Source organism: Myxine glutinosa, chromosome 13 (assembly GCF_964187855.1).
Source record: "Myxine glutinosa chromosome 13, kmMyxGlut1.1, whole genome shotgun sequence".
NCBI classification, from domain to species: domain Eukaryota; kingdom Metazoa; phylum Chordata; class Myxini; order Myxiniformes; family Myxinidae; genus Myxine; species Myxine glutinosa.
In genome coordinates this window covers 59,357,795-59,382,416 of record NC_136273.1, presented here as the reverse complement: position 1 = coordinate 59,382,416, position 24,622 = coordinate 59,357,795, and positions in this window count along the sequence as shown.

Sequence of the window (24,622 nt, the reverse complement as noted above, 5' to 3'; positions counted from 1 at the left end):
TGTGTTGGTGAAGGAAATCACTTTTCGCACTTGTATTAGTGTGGAAAAACCACTTTTCGCACCTGTGTTGGTGAAGGAAACCAATTTTTGCATTTGTATTAGTGTGGAAAAACCACTTTTCGCACTTGTGATAGTGTTGAAATACCACTTTTCGCAATTGTGTTAGTGAAGGAAACCACTTTCCGCACTTGTCTTAGTGTTGAGAAACCACTTTTTCGCACTTGTGTTGGTGCAGGAAACCACTTTTCGCACATGTGTTAGTGTTGAAAAACCACTTTTCGCACTTGTGTTGGTGCAGGAAACCACTTTTGCACTTGTATTGGTGGAGGAAACCACTTTTCGCACTTGTGCTCGTGTTGAAAAACCACTTTTTCGCACTTGTGTTGGTGCAGGAAACCACTTTTCGCACTTGTATTAGTGTGGAAAACCACTTTTCGCACTTGTGTTGGTGAAGGAAATCACTTTTCGCACTTGTATTAGTGTGGAAAAACCACTTTTCGCACCTGTGTTGGTGAAGGAAACCAATTTTTGCATTTGTATTAGTGTGGAAAAACCACTTTTCGCACTTGTGATAGTGTTGAAATACCACTTTTCGCAATTGTGTTAGTGAAGGAAACCACTTTCCGCACTTGTCTTAGTGTTGAGAAACCACTTTTTCGCACTTGTGTTGGTGCAGGAAACCAGTTTTCGCACATGTGTTAGTGTTGAAAAACCACTTTTCGCACTTGTGTTGGTGCAGGAAACCACTTTTGCACTTGTATTAGTGTGGAAAAAACACTTTTTGCACTTGTGATAGTGTTGAAAAACCACTTTTCGCACTTGTGTTAGTGTTGAAAAACCACTTTTCGCACTTGTGTTAGTGTTGTAAAACCACTTTTCGCACTTGTGTTGGTGCAGGAAACCACTTTTGCACTTGTATTAGTGTGGAAAAAACACTTTTCGCACTTGTGTTAGTGTTGAAAAACCACTTTTCGCACTTGTGTTAGTGTTGAAAAACCACTTTTCGCACTTGTGTTAGTGTTGTAAAACCACTTTTCGCACTTGTGTTGGTGCAGGAAACCACTTTTGCACTTGTATTAGTGTGGAAAAAACACTTTTCACACTTGTGTTAGTGTTGAAAAACCACTTTTCGCACTTGTGTTGGTGCAGGTAACCACTTTTGCACTTGTATTAGTGTGGAAAAAACACTTTTTGCACTTGTGATAGTGTTGAAAAACCACTTTTCGCACTTGTGTTAGTGTTGAAAAACCACTTTTCGCACTTGTGTTGGTGCAGGAAACCACTTTTGCACTTGTATTAGTGTGGAAAAACCACTTTTCGCACTTGTGTTAGTGTTGAAAAACCACTTTTAGCACTTGTGTTAGTGTTGAAAAACCACTTTTCGCACTTGTGTTGGTGCAGGAAACCACTTTTGCACTTGTATTAGTGTGGAAAAAACACTTTTTGCACTTGTGATAGTGTTGAAAAACCACTTTTCGCACTTGTGTTAGTGTTGAAAAACCACTTTTCGCACTTGTGTTGGTGCAGGAAACCACTTTTGCACTTGTATTAGTGTGGAAAAAACACTTTTTGCACTTGTGATAGTGTTGAAAAACCACTTTTCCCACTTGTGTTAGTGTTTAAAAACCACTTTTCGCACTTGTGTTGGTGCAGGAAACCACTTTTGCACTTGTATTAGTGTGGAAAAACCACTTTTCGCACTTGTGTTATTGTTGAAAAACCACTTTTCGCACTTGTGTTAGTGTTGAAAAACCACTTTTCGCACTTGTGTTTGTGCAGGAAACCACTTTTGCACTTGTATTAGTGTGGAAAAAACACTTTTTGCACTTGTGATAGTGTTGAAAAACCACTTTTCGCACTTGTGTTAGTGTTGAAAAACCACTTTTCGCACTTGTGTTAGTGTTGAAAAACCACTTTTCGCACTTGTGTTGGTGCAGGAAACCACTTTTGCACTTGTGTTGGTGCAGGAAACCACTTTTGCACTTGTATTAGTGTGGAAAAAACACTTTTTGCACTTGTGATAGTGTTGAAAAACCACTTTTCGCACTTGTGTTAGTGTTGAAATACCACTTTTCGTACTTGTGTTGGTGCAGGAAACCACTTTTGCACTTGTATTAGTGTGGCAAAACCACTTTTCGCACTTGTGTTAGTGTTGAAAAACCACTTTTAGCACTTGTGTTAGTGTTGAAAAACCACTTTTCGCACTTGTGTTGGTGCAGGAAACCACTTTTGCACTTGTATTAGGGTGGAAAAAACACTTTTTGCACTTGTGATAGTGTTGAAAAACCACTTTTCGCACTTGTGTTCGTGTTGAAAAACCACTTTTCGCACTTGTGTTGGTGCAGGAAACCACTTTTGCACTTGTATTAGTGTGGAAAAAACACTTTTCTCACTTGTGTTAGTGTTGAAAAACCACTTTTCGCACTTGTGTTAGTGTTGAAAAACCACTTTTCGCACTTGTGTTGGTGCAGGAAACCACTTTTGCACTTGTATTAGTGTGGAAAAAACACTTATTTGCACTTGTGATAGTGTTGAAAAACCACTTTTCGCACTTGTGTTAGTGTTGAAAAACCACTTTTCGCACTTGTGTTGGTGCAGGAAACCAACACAAGTTGGTTTCTTGTGAAGTAGTATCACAAGAACACTACTTGTGATAGTGTTCCTGTTGGTGCAGGAAACCACTTTTGCACTTGTATTAGTGTGGAAAAACCACTTTTCACACTTGTGTTAGTGTTGAAAAACCACTTTTCACACTTGTGTTAGTGTTGAAAAAATACTTTTCGCACTTGTGTTGGTGCAGGAAACCACTTTTGCACTTGTGTTAGTGTGGAAAAAACACTTTTTGCACTTGTGATAGTGTTGAAAAACCACTTTTCGCACTTGTGTTATTGTTGAAAAACCACTTTTCGCACTTGTGTTGGTACAGGAAACCACTTTTGCACTTGTATTAGTGTGGAAAAAACACTTTTTGCACTTGTGATAGTGTTGAAAAACCACTTTTCGCACTTGTGTTAGTGTTTAAAAACCACGTTTCGCACTTGTGTTGGTGCAGGAAACCACTTTTGCACTTGTATTAGTGTGGAAAAACCACTTTTCGCACTTGTGTTAGTGTTGAAAAACCACTTTTCGCACTTGTGTTAGTGTTGAAAAACCACTTTTCGCACTTGTGTTAGTGTTGAAAAACCACTTTTCGCACTTGTGTTAGTGTTGAAAAACCACTTTTCGCACTTGTGTTGGTGCAGGGAACCACTTTTGCACTTGTATTAGTGTGGAAAAACACTTTTTGCACTTGTGATAGTGTTGAAAAACACTTTTTGCACTTGTGTTCGTGTTGAAAACCCACTTTTCACACTTGTGTTGGTGGAGGAAACCACTTTTCGCACTTGTGCTCGTGTTAAAAAACCACTTTTCGCACTTGTGTTGGTGCAGGAAACCACTTTTCGCACTTGTATTAGTGTGAAAAAACCACTTTTTGCACCTGTGTTGGTGAAGGAAACCAATTTTTGCACTTGTGTTGGTGGATGAAACCACTTTTCGCACTTGTATAAGTGTGGAAAACCACTTTTTGCACCTGTGTTGGTGGATGAAACCACTTTTCGCACTTGTATTAGTGTGAAAAAACACTTTTTGCACCAGTGTTGGTGAAGGAAACCAATTTTTGCACTAGCATTAGTTTGGAAAACCACTTTTCGCACTTGTGTTAATGTTGAAAAACCACTTTTCACAATTGTGTTGGTGAAGGAAATCACTTTTCGCACTTGTCTTAGTGTTGAGAAACCACTTTTCGCACTTGTGTTGGTGCAGGAAACCACTTTTCGCACTTGTGTTAGTGTTGAAAAACCACTTTTCGCAATTGTGTTGGTGAAGGAAATCACTTTCCGCACTTGTCTTAGTGTTGAGAAACCAATTTTTCGCACTTGTGTTGGTGCAGGAAACCACTTTTCGCACATGTGTTAGTGTTGAAAACCACTTTTCGCACTTGTGTTCGTCTAGGAAACCACTTTTCGCACTTGTATTAGTGTGGAAAAACCAGTTTTCACACTGGTGTTAGTGTTGAAAAACCACTTTTCGCACTTGTGTTGGTGAAGGAAACCACTTTTCGCACTTGTGTTAGTGTTGAAAAACCCCTTTTTGCAGTTGTATTGGTGAAGGAAACCACCTTTCGCACTTGTGTTAGTGTGGAAAAAACACTTTTTGCACTTGTGATAGTGTTGAAAAACCACTTTTCGCACTTGTGTTAGTGTTGAAAAACCACTTTTCGCACTTGTGTTGGTGCAGGAAACCACTTTTGCACTTGTATTAGTGTGGAAAAAACACTTTTTGCACTTGTGATAGTGTTGAAAAACCACTTTTCCCACTTGTGTTAGTGTTTAAAAACCACTTTTCGCACTTGTGTTGGTGCAGGAAACCACTTTTGCACTTGTATTAGTGTGGAAAAACCACTTTTCGCACTTGTGTTATTGTTGAAAAACCACTTTTCGCACTTGTGTTAGTGTTGAAAAACCACTTTTCGCACTTGTGTTTGTGCAGGAAACCACTTTTGCACTTGTATTAGTGTGGAAAAAACACTTTTTGCACTTGTGATAGTGTTGAAAAACCACTTTTCGCACTTGTGTTAGTGTTGAAAAACCACTTTTCGCACTTGTGTTAGTGTTGAAAAACCACTTTTCGCACTTGTGTTGGTGCAGGAAACCACTTTTGCACTTGTGTTGGTGCAGGAAACCACTTTTGCACTTGTATTAGTGTGGAAAAAACACTTTTTGCACTTGTGATAGTGTTGAAAAACCACTTTTCGCACTTGTGTTAGTGTTGAAATACCACTTTTCGTACTTGTGTTGGTGCAGGAAACCACTTTTGCACTTGTATTAGTGTGGCAAAACCACTTTTCGCACTTGTGTTAGTGTTGAAAAACCACTTTTAGCACTTGTGTTAGTGTTGAAAAACCACTTTTCGCACTTGTGTTGGTGCAGGAAACCACTTTTGCACTTGTATTAGGGTGGAAAAAACACTTTTTGCACTTGTGATAGTGTTGAAAAACCACTTTTCGCACTTGTGTTCGTGTTGAAAAACCACTTTTCGCACTTGTGTTGGTGCAGGAAACCACTTTTGCACTTGTATTAGTGTGGAAAAAACACTTTTCTCACTTGTGTTAGTGTTGAAAAACCACTTTTCGCACTTGTGTTAGTGTTGAAAAACCACTTTTCGCACTTGTGTTGGTGCAGGAAACCACTTTTGCACTTGTATTAGTGTGGAAAAAACACTTATTTGCACTTGTGATAGTGTTGAAAAACCACTTTTCGCACTTGTGTTAGTGTTGAAAAACCACTTTTCGCACTTGTGTTGGTGCAGGAAACCAACACAAGTTGGTTTCTTGTGAAGTAGTATCACAAGAACACTACTTGTGATAGTGTTCCTGTTGGTGCAGGAAACCACTTTTGCACTTGTATTAGTGTGGAAAAACCACTTTTCACACTTGTGTTAGTGTTGAAAAACCACTTTTCACACTTGTGTTAGTGTTGAAAAAATACTTTTCGCACTTGTGTTGGTGCAGGAAACCACTTTTGCACTTGTATTAGTGTGGAAAAAACACTTTTTGCACTTGTGATAGTGTTGAAAAACCACTTTTCGCACTTGTGTTATTGTTGAAAAACCACTTTTCGCACTTGTGTTGGTGCAGGAAACCACTTTTGCACTTGTATTAGTGTGGAAAAAACACTTTTTGCACTTGTGATAGTGTTGAAAAACCACTTTTCGCACTTGTGTTAGTGTTTAAAAACCACGTTTCGCACTTGTGTTGGTGCAGGAAACCACTTTTGCACTTGTATTAGTGTGGAAAAACCACTTTTCGCACTTGTGTTAGTGTTGAAAAACCACTTTTCGCACTTGTGTTAGTGTTGAAAAACCACTTTTCGCACTTGTGTTAGTGTTGAAAAACCACTTTTCGCACTTGTGTTGGTGCAGGGAACCACTTTTGCACTTGTATTAGTGTGGAAAAACACTTTTTGCACTTGTGATAGTGTTGAAAAACACTTTTTGCACTTGTGTTCGTGTTGAAAACCCACTTTTCACACTTGTGTTGGTGGAGGAAACCACTTTTCGCACTTGTGCTCGTGTTAAAAAACCACTTTTTGCACTTGTGTTGGTGCAGGAAACCACTTTTCGCACTTGTATTAGTGTGAAAAAACCACTTTTTGCACCTGTGTTGGTGAAGGAAACCAATTTTTGCACTTGTGTTGGTGGATGAAACCACTTTTCGCACTTGTATAAGTGTGGAAAACCACTTTTTGCACCTGTGTTGGTGGATGAAACCACTTTTCGCACTTGTATTAGTGTGAAAAAACACTTTTTGCACCAGTGTTGGTGAAGGAAACCAATTTTTGCACTAGCATTAGTTTGGAAAACCACTTTTCGCACTTGTGTTAATGTTGAAAAACCACTTTTCACAATTGTGTTGGTGAAGGAAATCACTTTTCGCACTTGTCTTAGTGTTGAGAAACCACTTTTCGCACTTGTGTTGGTGCAGGAAACCACTTTTCGCACTTGTGTTAGTGTTGAAAAACCACTTTTCGCAATTGTGTTGGTGAAGGAAATCACTTTCCGCACTTGTCTTAGTGTTGAGAAACCAATTTTTCGCACTTGTGTTGGTGCAGGAAACCACTTTTCGCACTTGTGTTAGTGTTGAAAACCACTTTTCGCAATTGTGTTGGTGAAGGAAATCACTTTCCGCACTTGTCTTAGTGTTGAGAAACCAATTTTTCGCACTTGTGTTGGTGCAGGAAACCACTTTTCGCACATGTGTTAGTGTTGAAAACCACTTTTCGCACTTGTGTTCGTCTAGGAAACCACTTTTCGCACTTGTATTAGTGTGGAAAAACCAGTTTTCACACTGGTGTTAGTGTTGAAAAACCACTTTTCGCACTTGTGTTGGTGAAGGAAACCACTTTTCGCACTTGTGTTAGTGTTGAAAAACCCCTTTTTGCAGTTGTATTGGTGAAGGAAACCACCTTTCGCACTTGTGTTAGTGTGGAAAAAACACTTTTTGCACTTGTGATAGTGTTGAAAAACCACTTTTCGCACTTGTGTTAGTGTTGAAAAACCACTTTTCGCACTTGTGTTGGTGCAGGAAACCACTTTTGCACTTGTATTAGTGTGGAAAAAACACTTTTTGCACTTGTGATAGTGTTGAAAAACCACTTTTCCCACTTGTGTTAGTGTTTAAAAACCACTTTTCGCACTTGTGTTGGTGCAGGAAACCACTTTTGCACTTGTATTAGTGTGGAAAAACCACTTTTCGCACTTGTGTTATTGTTGAAAAACCACTTTTCGCACTTGTGTTAGTGTTGAAAAACCACTTTTCGCACTTGTGTTTGTGCAGGAAACCACTTTTGCACTTGTATTAGTGTGGAAAAAACACTTTTTGCACTTGTGATAGTGTTGAAAAACCACTTTTCGCACTTGTGTTAGTGTTGAAAAACCACTTTTCGCACTTGTGTTAGTGTTGAAAAACCACTTTTCGCACTTGTGTTGGTGCAGGAAACCACTTTTGCACTTGTGTTGGTGCAGGAAACCACTTTTGCACTTGTATTAGTGTGGAAAAAACACTTTTTGCACTTGTGATAGTGTTGAAAAACCACTTTTCGCACTTGTGTTAGTGTTGAAATACCACTTTTCGTACTTGTGTTGGTGCAGGAAACCACTTTTGCACTTGTATTAGTGTGGCAAAACCACTTTTCGCACTTGTGTTAGTGTTGAAAAACCACTTTTAGCACTTGTGTTAGTGTTGAAAAACCACTTTTCGCACTTGTGTTGGTGCAGGAAACCACTTTTGCACTTGTATTAGGGTGGAAAAAACACTTTTTGCACTTGTGATAGTGTTGAAAAACCACTTTTCGCACTTGTGTTCGTGTTGAAAAACCACTTTTCGCACTTGTGTTGGTGCAGGAAACCACTTTTGCACTTGTATTAGTGTGGAAAAAACACTTTTCTCACTTGTGTTAGTGTTGAAAAACCACTTTTCGCACTTGTGTTAGTGTTGAAAAACCACTTTTCGCACTTGTGTTGGTGCAGGAAACCACTTTTGCACTTGTATTAGTGTGGAAAAAACACTTATTTGCACTTGTGATAGTGTTGAAAAACCACTTTTCGCACTTGTGTTAGTGTTGAAAAACCACTTTTCGCACTTGTGTTGGTGCAGGAAACCAACACAAGTTGGTTTCTTGTGAAGTAGTATCACAAGAACACTACTTGTGATAGTGTTCCTGTTGGTGCAGGAAACCACTTTTGCACTTGTATTAGTGTGGAAAAACCACTTTTCACACTTGTGTTAGTGTTGAAAAACCACTTTTCACACTTGTGTTAGTGTTGAAAAAATACTTTTCGCACTTGTGTTGGTGCAGGAAACCACTTTTGCACTTGTATTAGTGTGGAAAAAACACTTTTTGCACTTGTGATAGTGTTGAAAAACCACTTTTCGCACTTGTGTTATTGTTGAAAAACCACTTTTCGCACTTGTGTTGGTGCAGGAAACCACTTTTGCACTTGTATTAGTGTGGAAAAAACACTTTTTGCACTTGTGATAGTGTTGAAAAACCACTTTTCGCACTTGTGTTAGTGTTTAAAAACCACGTTTCGCACTTGTGTTGGTGCAGGAAACCACTTTTGCACTTGTATTAGTGTGGAAAAACCACTTTTCGCACTTGTGTTAGTGTTGAAAAACCACTTTTCGCACTTGTGTTAGTGTTGAAAAACCACTTTTCGCACTTGTGTTAGTGTTGAAAAACCACTTTTCGCACTTGTGTTAGTGTTGAAAAACCACTTTTCGCACTTGTGTTGGTGCAGGGAACCACTTTTGCACTTGTATTAGTGTGGAAAAACACTTTTTGCACTTGTGATAGTGTTGAAAAACACTTTTTGCACTTGTGTTCGTGTTGAAAACCCACTTTTCACACTTGTGTTGGTGGAGGAAACCACTTTTCGCACTTGTGCTCGTGTTAAAAAACCACTTTTCGCACTTGTGTTGGTGCAGGAAACCACTTTTCGCACTTGTATTAGTGTGAAAAAACCACTTTTTGCACCTGTGTTGGTGAAGGAAACCAATTTTTGCACTTGTGTTGGTGGATGAAACCACTTTTCGCACTTGTATAAGTGTGGAAAACCACTTTTTGCACCTGTGTTGGTGGATGAAACCACTTTTCGCACTTGTATTAGTGTGAAAAAACACTTTTTGCACCAGTGTTGGTGAAGGAAACCAATTTTTGCACTAGCATTAGTTTGGAAAACCACTTTTCGCACTTGTGTTAATGTTGAAAAACCACTTTTCACAATTGTGTTGGTGAAGGAAATCACTTTTCGCACTTGTCTTAGTGTTGAGAAACCACTTTTCGCACTTGTGTTGGTGCAGGAAACCACTTTTCGCACTTGTGTTAGTGTTGAAAAACCACTTTTCGCAATTGTGTTGGTGAAGGAAATCACTTTCCGCACTTGTCTTAGTGTTGAGAAACCAATTTTTCGCACTTGTGTTGGTGCAGGAAACCACTTTTCGCACATGTGTTAGTGTTGAAAACCACTTTTCGCACTTGTGTTCGTCTAGGAAACCACTTTTCGCACTTGTATTAGTGTGGAAAAACCAGTTTTCACACTGGTGTTAGTGTTGAAAAACCACTTTTCGCACTTGTGTTGGTGAAGGAAACCACTTTTCGCACTTGTGTTAGTGTTGAAAAACCCCTTTTCGCACCTGTGTTGGTGAAGGAAACCACGTTTCGCACTTGTGTTAGTTTTGAAAACCCAATTTTCGCACTTGTGTTGGTGGAGGAAACCACTTTTTGCACTTGTGCTCATGTTGAAAAACCACTTTTCGCACTTGTGTTGGTCTAGGAAACCACCTTTCACACTTGTATTAGTGTGGAAAAACCACTTTTCGCACTTGTATTAGTGATGAAAACACACTCTTCGCACATGTGTTAGTGTTGAAAAACGACTTTTTGCACCAGTGTGAGTGTTGTAAAACCACTTTTCGCACTTGTGTTCGTGTAGAAAACCCACTTTTCGCACTTGTGTTGGTGGAGGAAACCACTTTTCGCACTTGTGCTCGTGTTGAAAAACCACTTTTTCGCACTTGTGTTGGTGCAGGAAACCACTTTTCGCACTTGTATTAGTGTGGAAAACCACTTTTCGCACTTGTGTTGGTGAAGGAAATCACTTTTCGCACTTGTATTAGTGTGGAAAAACCACTTTTCGCACCTGTGTTGGTGAAGGAAACCAATTTTTGCATTTGTATTAGTGTGGAAAAACCACTTTTCGCACTTGTGATAGTGTTGAAATACCACTTTTCGCAATTGTGTTAGTGAAGGAAACCACTTTCCGCACTTGTCTTAGTGTTGAGAAACCACTTTTTCGCACTTGTGTTGGTGCAGGAAACCACTTTTCGCACATGTGTTAGTGTTGAAAAACCACTTTTCGCACTTGTGTTGGTGCAGGAAACCACTTTTGCACTTGTATTAGTGTGGAAAAAACACTTTTTGCACTTGTGATAGTGTTGAAAAACCACTTTTCGCACTTGTGTTAGTGTTGAAAAACCACTTTTCGCACTTGTGTTAGTGTTGTAAAACCACTTTTCGCACTTGTGTTGGTGCAGGAAACCACTTTTGCACTTGTATTAGTGTGGAAAAAACACTTTTCGCACTTGTGTTAGTGTTGAAAAACCACTTTTCGCACTTGTGTTAGTGTTGAAAAACCACTTTTCGCACTTGTGTTAGTGTTGTAAAACCACTTTTCGCACTTGTGTTGGTGCAGGAAACCACTTTTGCACTTGTATTAGTGTGGAAAAAACACTTTTCACACTTGTGTTAGTGTTGAAAAACCACTTTTCGCACTTGTGTTGGTGCAGGAAACCACTTTTGCACTTGTATTAGTGTGGAAAAACCACTTTTCGCACTTGTGTTATTGTTGAAAAACCACTTTTCGCACTTGTGTTAGTGTTGAAAAACCACTTTTCGCACTTGTGTTTGTGCAGGAAACCACTTTTGCACTTGTATTATTGTGGAAAAAACACTTTTTGCACTTGTGATAGTGTTGAAAAACCACTTTTCGCACTTGTGTTAGTGTTGAAAAACCACTTTTCGCACTTGTGTTAGTGTTGAAAAACCACTTTTCGCACTTGTGTTGGTGCAGGAAACCACTTTTGCACTTGTGTTGGTGCAGGAAACCACTTTTGCACTTGTATTAGTGTGGAAAAAACACTTTTCGTACTTGTGTTGGTGCAGGAAACCACTTTTGCACTTGTATTAGTGTGGAAAAACCACTTTTCGCACTTGTGTTAGTGTTGAAAAACCACTTTTAGCACTTGTGTTAGTGTTGAAAAACCACTTTTCGCACTTGTGTTGGTGCAGGAAACCACTTTTGCACTTGTATTAGGGTGGAAAAAACACTTTTTGCACTTGTGATAGTGTTGAAAAACCACTTTTCGCACTTGTGTTCATGTTGAAAAACCACTTTTCGCACTTGTGTTGGTGCAGGAAACCACTTTTGCACTTGTATTAGTGTGGAAAAAACACTTTTCTCACTTGTGTTAGTGTTGAAAAACCACTTTTCGCACTTGTGTTAGTGTTGAAAAACCACTTTTCGCACTTGTGTTGGTGCAGGAAACCACTTTTGCACTTGTATTAGTGTGGAAAAAACACTTATTTGCACTTGTGATAGTGTTGAAAAACCACTTTTCGCACTTGTGTTAGTGTTGAAAAACCACTTTTCGCACTTGTGTTGGTGCAGGAAACCAACACAAGTTGGTTTCTTGTGAAGTAGTATCACAAGAACACTACTTGTGATAGTGTTCCTGTTGGTGCAGGAAACCACTTTTGCACTTGTATTAGTGTGGAAAAACCACTTTTCACACTTGTGTTAGTGTTGAAAAACCACTTTTCACACTTGTGTTAGTGTTGAAAAAACACTTTTCGCACTTGTGTTGGTGCAGGAAACCACTTTTGCACTTGTATTAGTGTGGAAAAAACACTTTTTGCACTTGTGATAGTGTTGAAAAACCACTTTTCGCACTTGTGTTATTGTTGAAAAACCACTTTTCGCACTTGTGTTGGTGCAGGAAACCACTTTTGCACTTGTATTAGTGTGGAAAAAACACTTTTTGCACTTGTGATAGTGTTGAAAAACCACTTTTCGCACTTGTGTTAGTGTTTAAAAACCACGTTTCGCACTTGTGTTGGTGCAGGAAACCACTTTTGCACTTGTATTAGTGTGGAAAAACCACTTTTCGCACTTGTGTTAGTGTTGAAAAACCACTTTTCGCACTTGTGTTAGTGTTGAAAAACCACTTTTCGCACTTGTGTTAGTGTTGAAAAACCACTTTTCGCACTTGTGTTAGTGTTGAAAAACCACTTTTCGCACTTGTGTTGGTGCAGGGAACCACTTTTGCACTTGTATTAGTGTGGAAAAACACTTTTTGCACTTGTGATAGTGTTGAAAAACACTTTTTGCACTTGTGTTCGTGTTGAAAACCCACTTTTCACACTTGTGTTGGTGGAGGAAACCACTTTTCGCACTTGTGCTCGTGTTAAAAAAACCACTTTTCGCACTTGTGTTGGTGCAGGAAACCACTTTTCGCACTTGTATTAGTGTGAAAAAACCACTTTTTGCACCTGTGTTGGTGAAGGAAACCAATTTTTGCACTTGTGTTGGTGGATGAAACCACTTTTCGCACTTGTATAAGTGTGGAAAACCACTTTTTGCACCTGTGTTGGTGGATGAAACCACTTTTCGCACTTGTATTAGTGTGAAAAAACACTTTTTGCACCAGTGTTGGTGAAGGAAACCAATTTTTGCACTAGCATTAGTTTGGAAAACCACTTTTCGCACTTGTGTTAATGTTGAAAAACCACTTTTCACAATTGTGTTGGTGAAGGAAATCACTTTTCGCACTTGTCTTAGTGTTGAGAAACCACTTTTCGCACTTGTGTTGGTGCAGGAAACCACTTTTCGCACTTGTGTTAGTGTTGAAAAACCACTTTTCGCAATTGTGTTGGTGAAGGAAATCACTTTCCGCACTTGTCTTAGTGTTGAGAAACCAATTTTTCGCACTTGTGTTGGTGCAGGAAACCACTTTTCGCACATGTGTTAGTGTTGAAAACCACTTTTCGCACTTGTGTTCGTCTAGGAAACCACTTTTCGCACTTGTATTAGTGTGGAAAAACCAGTTTTCACACTGGTGTTAGTGTTGAAAAACCACTTTTCGCACTTGTGTTGGTGAAGGAAACCACTTTTCGCACTTGTGTTAGTGTTGAAAAACCCCTTTTCGCACCTGTGTTGGTGAAGGAAACCACGTTTCGCACTTGTGTTAGTTTTGAAAACCCAATTTTCGCACTTGTGTTGGTGGAGGAAACCACTTTTTGCACTTGTGCTCATGTTGAAAAACCACTTTTCGCACTTGTGTTGGTCTAGGAAACCACCTTTCACACTTGTATTAGTGTGGAAAAACCACTTTTCGCACTTGTATTAGTGATGAAAACACACTCTTCGCACATGTGTTAGTGTTGAAAAACGACTTTTTGCACCAGTGTGAGTGTTGTAAAACCACTTTTCGCACTTGTGTTCGTGTAGAAAACCCACTTTTCGCACTTGTGTTGGTGGAGGAAACCACTTTTCGCACTTGTGCTCGTGTTGAAAAACCACTTTTTCGCACTTGTGTTGGTGCAGGAAACCACTTTTCGCACTTGTATTAGTGTGGAAAAACCCCTTTTTGCAGTTGTATTGGTGAAGGAAACCACCTTTCGCACTTGTGTTAGTGTGGAAAAAACACTTTTTGCACTTGTGATAGTGTTGAAAAACCACTTTTCGCACTTGTGTTAGTGTTGAAAAACCACTTTTCGCACTTGTGTTGGTGCAGGAAACCACTTTTGCACTTGTATTAGTGTGGAAAAAACACTTTTTGCACTTGTGATAGTGTTGAAAAACCACTTTTCCCACTTGTGTTAGTGTTTAAAAACCACTTTTCGCACTTGTGTTGGTGCAGGAAACCACTTTTGCACTTGTATTAGTGTGGAAAAACCACTTTTCGCACTTGTGTTATTGTTGAAAAACCACTTTTCGCACTTGTGTTAGTGTTGAAAAACCACTTTTCGCACTTGTGTTTGTGCAGGAAACCACTTTTGCACTTGTATTAGTGTGGAAAAAACACTTTTTGCACTTGTGATAGTGTTGAAAAACCACTTTTCGCACTTGTGTTAGTGTTGAAAAACCACTTTTCGCACTTGTGTTAGTGTTGAAAAACCACTTTTCGCACTTGTGTTGGTGCAGGAAACCACTTTTGCACTTGTGTTGGTGTAGGAAACCACTTTTGCACTTGTATTAGTGTGGAAAAAACACTTTTTGCACTTGTGATAGTGTTGAAAAACCACTTTTCGCACTTGTGTTAGTGTTGAAATACCACTTTTCGTACTTGTGTTGGTGCAGGAAACCACTTTTGCACTTGTATTAGTGTGGCAAAACCACTTTTCGCACTTGTGTTAGTGTTGAAAAACCACTTTTAGCACTTGTGTTAGTGTTGAAAAACCACTTTTCGCACTTGTGTTGGTGCAGGAAACCACTTTTGCACTTGTATTAGGGTGGAAAAAACACTTTTTGCACTTGTGATAGTGTTGAAAAACCACTTTTCGCACTTGTGTTCGTGTTGAAAAACCACTTTTCGCACTTGTGTTGGTGCAGGAAACCACTTTTGCACTTGTATTAGTGTGGAAAAAACACTTTTCTCACTTGTGTTAGTGTTGAAAAACCACTTTTCGCACTTGTGTTAGTGTTGAAAAACCACTTTTCGCACTTGTGTTGGTGCAGGAAACCACTTTTGCACTTGTATTAGTGTGGAAAAAACACTTATTTGCACTTGTGATAGTGTTGAAAAACCACTTTTCGCACTTGTGTTAGTGTTGAAAAACCACTTTTCGCACTTGTGTTGGTGCAGGAAACCAACACAAGTTGGTTTCTTGTGAAGTAGTATCACAAGAACACTACTTGTGATAGTGTTCCTGTTGGTGCAGGAAACCACTTTTGCACTTGTATTAGTGTGGAAAAACCACTTTTCACACTTGTGTTAGTGTTGAAAAACCACTTTTCACACTTGTGTTAGTGTTGAAAAAATACTTTTCGCACTTGTGTTGGTGCAGGAAACCACTTTTGCACTTGTATTAGTGTGGAAAAAACACTTTTTGCACTTGTGATAGTGTTGAAAAACCACTTTTCGCACTTGTGTTATTGTTGAAAAACCACTTTTCGCACTTGTGTTGGTGCAGGAAACCACTTTTGCACTTGTATTAGTGTGGAAAAAACACTTTTTGCACTTGTGATAGTGTTGAAAAACCACTTTTCGCACTTGTGTTAGTGTTTAAAAACCACGTTTCGCACTTGTGTTGGTGCAGGAAACCACTTTTGCACTTGTATTAGTGTGGAAAAACCACTTTTCGCACTTGTGTTAGTGTTGAAAAACCACTTTTCGCACTTGTGTTAGTGTTGAAAAACCACTTTTCGCACTTGTGTTAGTGTTGAAAAACCACTTTTCGCACTTGTGTTAGTGTTGAAAAACCACTTTTCGCACTTGTGTTGGTGCAGGGAACCACTTTTGCACTTGTATTAGTGTGGAAAAACACTTTTTGCACTTGTGATAGTGTTGAAAAACACTTTTTGCACTTGTGTTCGTGTTGAAAACCCACTTTTCACACTTGTGTTGGTGGAGGAAACCACTTTTCGCACTTGTGCTCGTGTTAAAAAACCACTTTTCGCACTTGTGTTGGTGCAGGAAACCACTTTTCGCACTTGTATTAGTGTGAAAAAACCACTTTTTGCACCTGTGTTGGTGAAGGAAACCAATTTTTGCACTTGTGTTGGTGGTTGAAACCACTTTTCGCACTTGTATAAGTGTGGAAAACCACTTTTTGCACCTGTGTTGGTGGATGAAACCACTTTTCGCACTTGTATTAGTGTGAAAAAACACTTTTTGCACCAGTGTTGGTGAAGGAAACCAATTTTTGCACTAGCATTAGTTTGGAAAACCACTTTTCGCACTTGTGTTAATGTTGAAAAACCACTTTTCACAATTGTGTTGGTGAAGGAAATCACTTTTCGCACTTGTCTTAGTGTTGAGAAACCACTTTTCGCACTTGTGTTGGTGCAGGAAACCACTTTTCGCACTTGTGTTAGTGTTGAAAAACCACTTTTCGCAATTGTGTTGGTGAAGGAAATCACTTTCCGCACTTGTCTTAGTGTTGAGAAACCAATTTTTCGCACTTGTGTTGGTGCAGGAAACCACTTTTCGCACATGTGTTAGTGTTGAAAACCACTTTTCGCACTTGTGTTCGTCTAGGAAACCACTTTTCGCACTTGTATTAGTGTGGAAAAACCAGTTTTCACACTGGTGTTAGTGTTGAAAAACCACTTTTCGCACTTGTGTTGGTGAAGGAAACCACTTTTCGCACTTGTGTTAGTGTTGAAAAACCCCTTTTCGCACCTGTGTTGGTGAAGGAAACCACGTTTCGCACTTGTGTTAGTTTTGAAAACCCAATTTTCGCACTTGTGTTGGTGGAGGAAACCACTTTTTGCACTTGTGCTCATGTTGAAAAACCACTTTTCGCACTTGTGTTGGTCTAGGAAACCACCTTTCACACTTGTATTAGTGTGGAAAAACCACTTTTCGCACTTGTATTAGTGATGAAAACACACTCTTCGCACATGTGTTAGTGTTGAAAAACGACTTTTTGCACCAGTGTGAGTGTTGTAAAACCACTTTTCGCACTTGTGTTCGTGTAGAAAACCCACTTTTCGCACTTGTGTTGGTGGAGGAAACCACTTTTCGCACTTGTGCTCGTGTTGAAAAACCACTTTTTCGCACTTGTGTTGGTGCAGGAAACCACTTTTCGCACTTGTATTAGTGTGGAAAACCACTTTTCGCACTTGTGTTGGTGAAGGAAATCACTTTTCGCACTTGTATTAGTGTGGAAAAACCACTTTTCGCACCTGTGTTGGTGAAGGAAACCAATTTTTGCATTTGTATTAGTGTGGAAAAACCACTTTTCGCACTTGTGATAGTGTTGAAATACCACTTTTCGCAATTGTGTTAGTGAAGGAAACCACTTTCCGCACTTGTCTTAGTGTTGAGAAACCACTTTTTCGCACTTGTGTTGGTGCAGGAAACCACTTTTCGCACATGTGTTAGTGTTGAAAAACCACTTTTCGCACTTGTGTTGGTGCAGGAAACCACTTTTGCACTTGTATTAGTGTGGAAAAAACACTTTTTGCACTTGTGATAGTGTTGAAAAACCACTTTTCGCACTTGTGTTAGTGTTGAAAAACCACTTTTCGCACTTGTGTTAGTGTTGCAAAACCACTTTTCGCACTTGTGTTGGTGCAGGAAACCACTTTTGCACTTGTATTAGTGTGGAAAAAACACTTTTCGCACTTGTGTTAGTGTTGAAAAACCACTTTTCGCACTTGTGTTAGTGTTGAAAAACCACTTTTCGCACTTGTGTTAGTGTTGTAAAACCACTTTTCGCACTTGTGTTGGTGCAGGAAACCACTTTTGCACTTGTATTAGTGTGGAAAAAACACTTTTCACACTTGTGTTAGTGTTGAAAAACCACTTTTCGCACTTGTGTTGGTGCAGGAAACCACTTTTGCACTTGTATTAGTGTGGAAAAACCACTTTTCGCACTTGTGTTATTGTTGAAAAACCACTTTTCGCACTTGTGTTAGTGTTGAAAAACCACTTTTCGCACTTGTGTTTGTGCAGGAAACCACTTTTGCACTTGTATTATTGTGGAAAAAACACTTTTTGCACTTGTGATAGTGTTGAAAAACCACTTTTCGCACTTGTGTTAGTGTTGAAAAACCACTTTTCGCACTTGTGTTAGTGTTGAAAAACCACTTTTCGCACTTGTGTTAGTGTTGAAAAACCACTTTTCGCACTTGTGTTGGTGCAGGAAACCACTTTTGCACTTGTGTTGGTGCAGGAAACCACTTTTGCACTTGTATTAGTGTGGAAAAAACACTTTTCGTACTTGTGTTGGTGCAGGAAACCACTTTTGCACTTGTATTAGTGTGGAAAAACCACTTTTCGCACTTGTGTTAGTGTTGAAAAACCACTTTTAGCACTTGTGTTAGTGTTGAAAAACCACTTTTCGCACTTGTGTTGGTGCAGGAAACCACTTTTGCACTTGTATTAGGGTGGAAAAAACACTTTTTGCACTTGTGATAGTGTTGAAAAACCACTTTTCGCACTTGTGTTCATGTTGAAAAACCACTTTTCGCACTTGTGTTGGTGCAGGAAACCACTTTTGCACTTGTATTAGTGTGGAAAAAACACTTTTCTCACTTGTGTTAGTGTTGAAAAACCACTTTTCGCACTTGTGTTAGTGTTGAAAAACCACTTTTCGCACTTGTGTTGGTGCAGGAAACCACTTTTGCACTTGTATTAGTGTGGAAAAAACACTTATTTGCACTTGTGATAGTGTTGAAAAACCACTTTTCGCACTTGTGTTAGTGTTGAAAAACCACTTTTCGCACTTGTGTTGGTGCAGGAAACCAACACAAGTTGGTTTCTTGTGAAGTAGTATCACAAGAACACTACTTGTGATAGTGTTCCTGTTGGTGCAGGAAACCACTTTTGCACTTGTATTAGTGTGGAAAAACCACTTTTCACACTTGTGTTAGTGTTGAAAAACCACTTTTCGCACTTGTGTTAGTGTTGAAAAACCACTTTTCGCACTTGTGTTTGTGCAGGAAACCACTTTTGCACTTGTATTAGTGTGGAAAAAACACTTTTTGCACTTGTGATAGTGTTGAAAAACCACTTTTCGCACTTGTGTTAGTGTTGAAAAACCACTTTTCGCACTTGTGTTAGTGTTGAAAAACCACTTTTCGCACTTGTGTTGGTGCAGGAAACCACTTTTGCACTTGTGTTGGTGCAGGAAACCACTTTTGCACTTGTATTAGTGTGGAAAAAACACTTTTTGCACTTGTGATAGTGTTGAAAAACCACTTTTCGCACTTGTGTTAGTGTTGAAATACCACTTTTCGTACTTGTGTTGGTGCAGGAAACCACTTTTGCACTTGTATTAGTGTGGCAAAACCACTTTTCGCACTTGTGTTAGTGTTGAAAAACCACTTTTAGCACTTGTGTTAGTGTTGAAAAACCACTTTTCGCACTTGTGTTGGTGCAGGAAACCACTTTTGCACTTGTATTAGGGTGGAAAAAACACTTTTTGCACTTGTGATAGTGTTGAAAAACCACTTTTCGCACTTGTGTTCGTGTTGAAAAACCACTTTTCGCACTTGTGTTGGTGCAGGAAACCACTTTTGCACTTGTATTAGTGTGGAAAAAACACTTTTCTCACTTGTGTTAGTGTTGAAAAACCACTTTTCGCACTTGTGTTAGTGTTGAAAAACCACTTTTCGCACTTGTGTTGGTGCAGGAAACCACTTTTGCACTTGTATTAGTGTGGAAAAAACACTTATTTGCACTTGTGATAGTGTTGAAAAACCACTTTTCGCACTTGTGTTAGTGTTGAAAAACCACTTTTCGCACTTGTGTTGGTGCAGGAAACCAACACAAGTTGGTTTCTTGTGAAGTAGTATCACAAGAACACTACTTGTGATAGTGTTCCTGTTGGTGCAGGAAACCACTTTTGCACTTGTATTAGTGTGGAAAAACCACTTTTCACACTTGTGTTAGTGTTGAAAAACCACTTTTCACACTTGTGTTAGTGTTGAAAAAATACTTTTCGCACTTGTGTTGGTGCAGGAAACCACTTTTGCACTTGTATTAGTGTGGAAAAAACACTTTTTGCACTTGTGATAGTGTTGAAAAACCACTTTTCGCACTTGTGTTATTGTTGAAAAACCACTTTTCGCACTTGTGTTGGTGCAGGAAACCACTTTTGCACTTGTATTAGTGTGGAAAAAACACTTTTTGCACTTGTGATAGTGTTGAAAAACCACTTTTCGCACTTGTGTTAGTGTTTAAAAACCACGTTTCGCACTTGTGTTGGTGCAGGAAACCACTTTTGCACTTGTATTAGTGTGGAAAAACCACTTTTCGCACTTGTGTTAGTGTTGAAAAACCACTTTTCGCACTTGTGTTAGTGTTGAAAAACCACTTTTCGCACTTGTGTTAGTGTTGAAAAACCACTTTTCGCACTTGTGTTAGTGTTGAAAAACCACTTTTCGCACTTGTGTTGGTGCAGGGAACCACTTTTGCACTTGTATTAGTGTGGAAAAACACTTTTTGCACTTGTGATAGTGTTGAAAAACACTTTTTGCACTTGTGTTCGTGTTGAAAACCCACTTTTCACACTTGTGTTGGTGGAGGAAACCACTTTTCGCACTTGTGCTCGTGTTAAAAAACCACTTTTCGCACTTGTGTTGGTGCAGGAAACCACTTTTCGCACTTGTATTAGTGTGAAAAAACCACTTTTTGCACCTGTGTTGGTGAAGGAAACCAATTTTTGCACTTGTGTTGGTGGATGAAACCACTTTTCGCACTTGTATAAGTGTGGAAAACCACTTTTTGCACCTGTGTTGGTGGATGAAACCACTTTTCGCACTTGTATTAGTGTGAAAAAACACTTTTTGCACCAGTGTTGGTGAAGGAAACCAATTTTTGCACTAGCATTAGTTTGGAAAACCACTTTTCGCACTTGTGTTAATGTTGAAAAACCACTTTTCACAATTGTGTTGGTGAAGGAAATCACTTTTCGCACTTGTCTTAGTGTTGAGAAACCACTTTTCGCACTTGTGTTGGTGCAGGAAACCACTTTTCGCACTTGTGTTAGTGTTGAAAAACCACTTTTCGCAATTGTGTTGGTGAAGGAAATCACTTTCCGCACTTGTCTTAGTGTTGAGAAACCAATTTTTCGCACTTGTGTTGGTGCAGGAAACCACTTTTCGCACATGTGTTAGTGTTGAAAACCACTTTTCGCACTTGTGTTCGTCTAGGAAACCACTTTTCGCACTTGTATTAGTGTGGAAAAACCAGTTTTCACACTGGTGTTAGTGTTGAAAAACCACTTTTCGCACTTGTGTTGGTGAAGGAAACCACTTTTCGCACTTGTGTTAGTGTTGAAAAACCCCTTTTCGCACCTGTGTTGGTGAAGGAAACCACGTTTCGCACTTGTGTTAGTTTTGAAAACCCAATTTTCGCACTTGTGTTGGTGGAGGAAACCACTTTTTGCACTTGTGCTCATGTTGAAAAACCACTTTTCGCACTTGTGTTGGTCTAGGAAACCACCTTTCACACTTGTATTAGTGTGGAAAAACCACTTTTCGCACTTGTATTAGTGATGAAAACACACTCTTCGCACATGTGTTAGTGTTGAAAAACGACTTTTTGCACCAGTGTGAGTGTTGTAAAACCACTTTTCGCACTTGTGTTCGTGTAGAAAACCCACTTTTCGCACTTGTGTTGGTGGAGGAAACCACTTTTCGCACTTGTGCTCGTGTTGAAAAACCACTTTTTCGCACTTGTGTTGGTGCAGGAAACCACTTTTCGCACTTGTATTAGTGTGGAAAACCACTTTTCGCACTTGTGTTGGTGAAGGAAATCACTTTTCGCACTTGTATTAGTGTGGAAAAACCACTTTTCGCACCTGTGTTGGTGAAGGAAACCAATTTTTGCATTTGTATTAGTGTGGAAAAACCACTTTTCGCACTTGTGATAGTGTTGAAATACCACTTTTCGCAATTGTGTTAGTGAAGGAAACCACTTTCCGCACTTGTCTTAGTGTTGAGAAACCACTTTTTCGCACTTGTGTTGGTGCAGGAAACCACTTTTCGCACATGTGTTAGTGTTGAAAAACCACTTTTCGCACTTGTGTTGGTGCAGGAAACCACTTTTGCACTTGTATTAGTGTGGAAAAAACACTTTTTGCACTTGTGATAGTGTTGAAAAACCACTTTTCGCACTTGTGTTAGTGTTGAAAAACCACTTTTCGCACTTGTGTTAGTGTTGTAAAACCACTTTTCGCACTTGTGTTGGTGCAGGAAACCACTTTTGCACTTGTATTAGTGTGGAAAAAACACTTTTCGCACTTGTGTTAGTGTTGAAAAACCACTTTTCGCACTTGTGTTAGTGTTGAAAAACCACTTTTCGCACTTGTGTTAGTGTTGTAAAACCACTTTTCGCACTTGTGTTGTTGCAGGAAACCACTTTTGCACTTGTATTAGTGTGGAAAAAACACTTTTCACACTTGTGTTAGTGTTGAAAAACCACTTTTCGCACTTGTGTTGGTGCAGGAAACCACTTTTGCACTTGTATTAGTGTGGAAAAACCACTTTTCGCACTTGTGTTATTGTTGAAAAACCACTTTTCGCACTTGTGTTAGTGTTGAAAAACCACTTTTCGCACTTGTGTTTGTGCAGGAAACCACTTTTGCACTTGTATTATTGTGGAAAAAACACTTTTTGCACTTGTGATAGTGTTGAAAAACCACTTTTCGCACTTGTGTTAGTGTTGAAAAACCACTTTTCGCACTTGTGTTAGTGTTGAAAAACCACTTTTCGCACTTGTGTTAGTGTTGAAAAACCACTTTTCGCACTTGTGTTGGTGCAGGAAACCACTTTTGCACTTGTGTTGGTGCAGGAAACCACTTTTGCACTTGTATTAGTGTGGAAAAAACACTTTTCGTACTTGTGTTGGTGCAGGAAACCACTTTTGCACTTGTATTAGTGTGGAAAAACCACTTTTCGCACTTGTGTTAGTGTTGAAAAACCACTTTTAGCACTTGTGTTAGTGTTGAAAAACCACTTTTCGCACTTGTGTTGGTGCAGGAAACCACTTTTGCACTTGTATTAGGGTGGAAAAAACACTTTTTGCACTTGTGATAGTGTTGAAAAACCACTTTTCGCACTTGTGTTCATGTTGAAAAACCACTTTTCGCACTTGTGTTGGTGCAGGAAACCACTTTTGCACTTGTATTAGTGTGGAAAAAACACTTTTCTCACTTGTGTTAGTGTTGAAAAACCACTTTTCGCACTTGTGTTAGTGTTGAAAAACCACTTTTCGCACTTGTGTTGGTGCAGGAAACCACTTTTGCACTTGTATTAGTGTGGAAAAAACACTTATTTGCACTTGTGATAGTGTTGAAAAACCACTTTTCGCACTTGTGTTAGTGTTGAAAAACCACTTTTCGCACTTGTGTTGGTGCAGGAAACCAACACAAGTTGGTTTCTTGTGAAGTAGTATCACAAGAACACTACTTGTGATAGTGTTCCTGTTGGTGCAGGAAACCACTTTTGCACTTGTATTAGTGTGGAAAAACCACTTTTCACACTTGTGTTAGTGTTGAAAAACCACTTTTCACACTTGTGTTAGTGTTGAAAAAACACTTTTCGCACTTGTGTTGGTGCAGGAAACCACTTTTGCACTTGTATTAGTGTGGAAAAAACACTTTTTGCACTTGTGATAGTGTTGAAAAACCACTTTTCGCACTTGTGTTATTGTTGAAAAACCACTTTTCGCACTTGTGTTGGTGCAGGAAACCACTTTTGCACTTGTATTAGTGTGGAAAAAACACTTTTTGCACTTGTGATAGTGTTGAAAAACCACTTTTCGCACTTGTGTTAGTGTTTAAAAACCACGTTTCGCACTTGTGTTGGTGCAGGAAACCACTTTTGCACTTGTATTAGTGTGGAAAAACCACTTTTCGCACTTGTGTTAGTGTTGAAAAACCACTTTTCGCACTTGTGTTAGTGTTGAAAAACCACTTTTCGCACTTGTGTTAGTGTTGAAAAACCACTTTTCGCACTTGTGTTAGTGTTGAAAAACCACTTTTCGCACTTGTGTTGGTGCAGGGAACCACTTTTGCACTTGTATTAGTGTGGAAAAACACTTTTTGCACTTGTGATAGTGTTGAAAAACACTTTTTGCACTTGTGTTCGTGTTGAAAACCCACTTTTCACACTTGTGTTGGTGGAGGAAACCACTTTTCGCACTTGTGCTCGTGTTAAAAAAACCACTTTTCGCACTTGTGTTGGTGCAGGAAACCACTTTTCGCACTTGTATTAGTGTGAAAAAACCACTTTTTGCACCTGTGTTGGTGAAGGAAACCAATTTTTGCACTTGTGTTGGTGGATGAAACCACTTTTCGCACTTGTATAAGTGTGGAAAACCACTTTTTGCACCTGTGTTGGTGGATGAAACCACTTTTCGCACTTGTATTAGTGTGAAAAAACACTTTTTGCACCAGTGTTGGTGAAGGAAACCAATTTTTGCACTAGCATTAGTTTGGAAAACCACTTTTCGCACTTGTGTTAATGTTGAAAAACCACTTTTCACAATTGTGTTGGTGAAGGAAATCACTTTTCGCACTTGTCTTAGTGTTGAGAAACCACTTTTCGCACTTGTGTTGGTGCAGGAAACCACTTTTCGCACTTGTGTTAGTGTTGAAAAACCACTTTTCGCAATTGTGTTGGTGAAGGAAATCACTTTCCGCACTTGTCTTAGTGTTGAGAAACCAATTTTTCGCACTTGTGTTGGTGCAGGAAACCACTTTTCGCACATGTGTTAGTGTTGAAAACCACTTTTCGCACTTGTGTTCGTCTAGGAAACCACTTTTCGCACTTGTATTAGTGTGGAAAA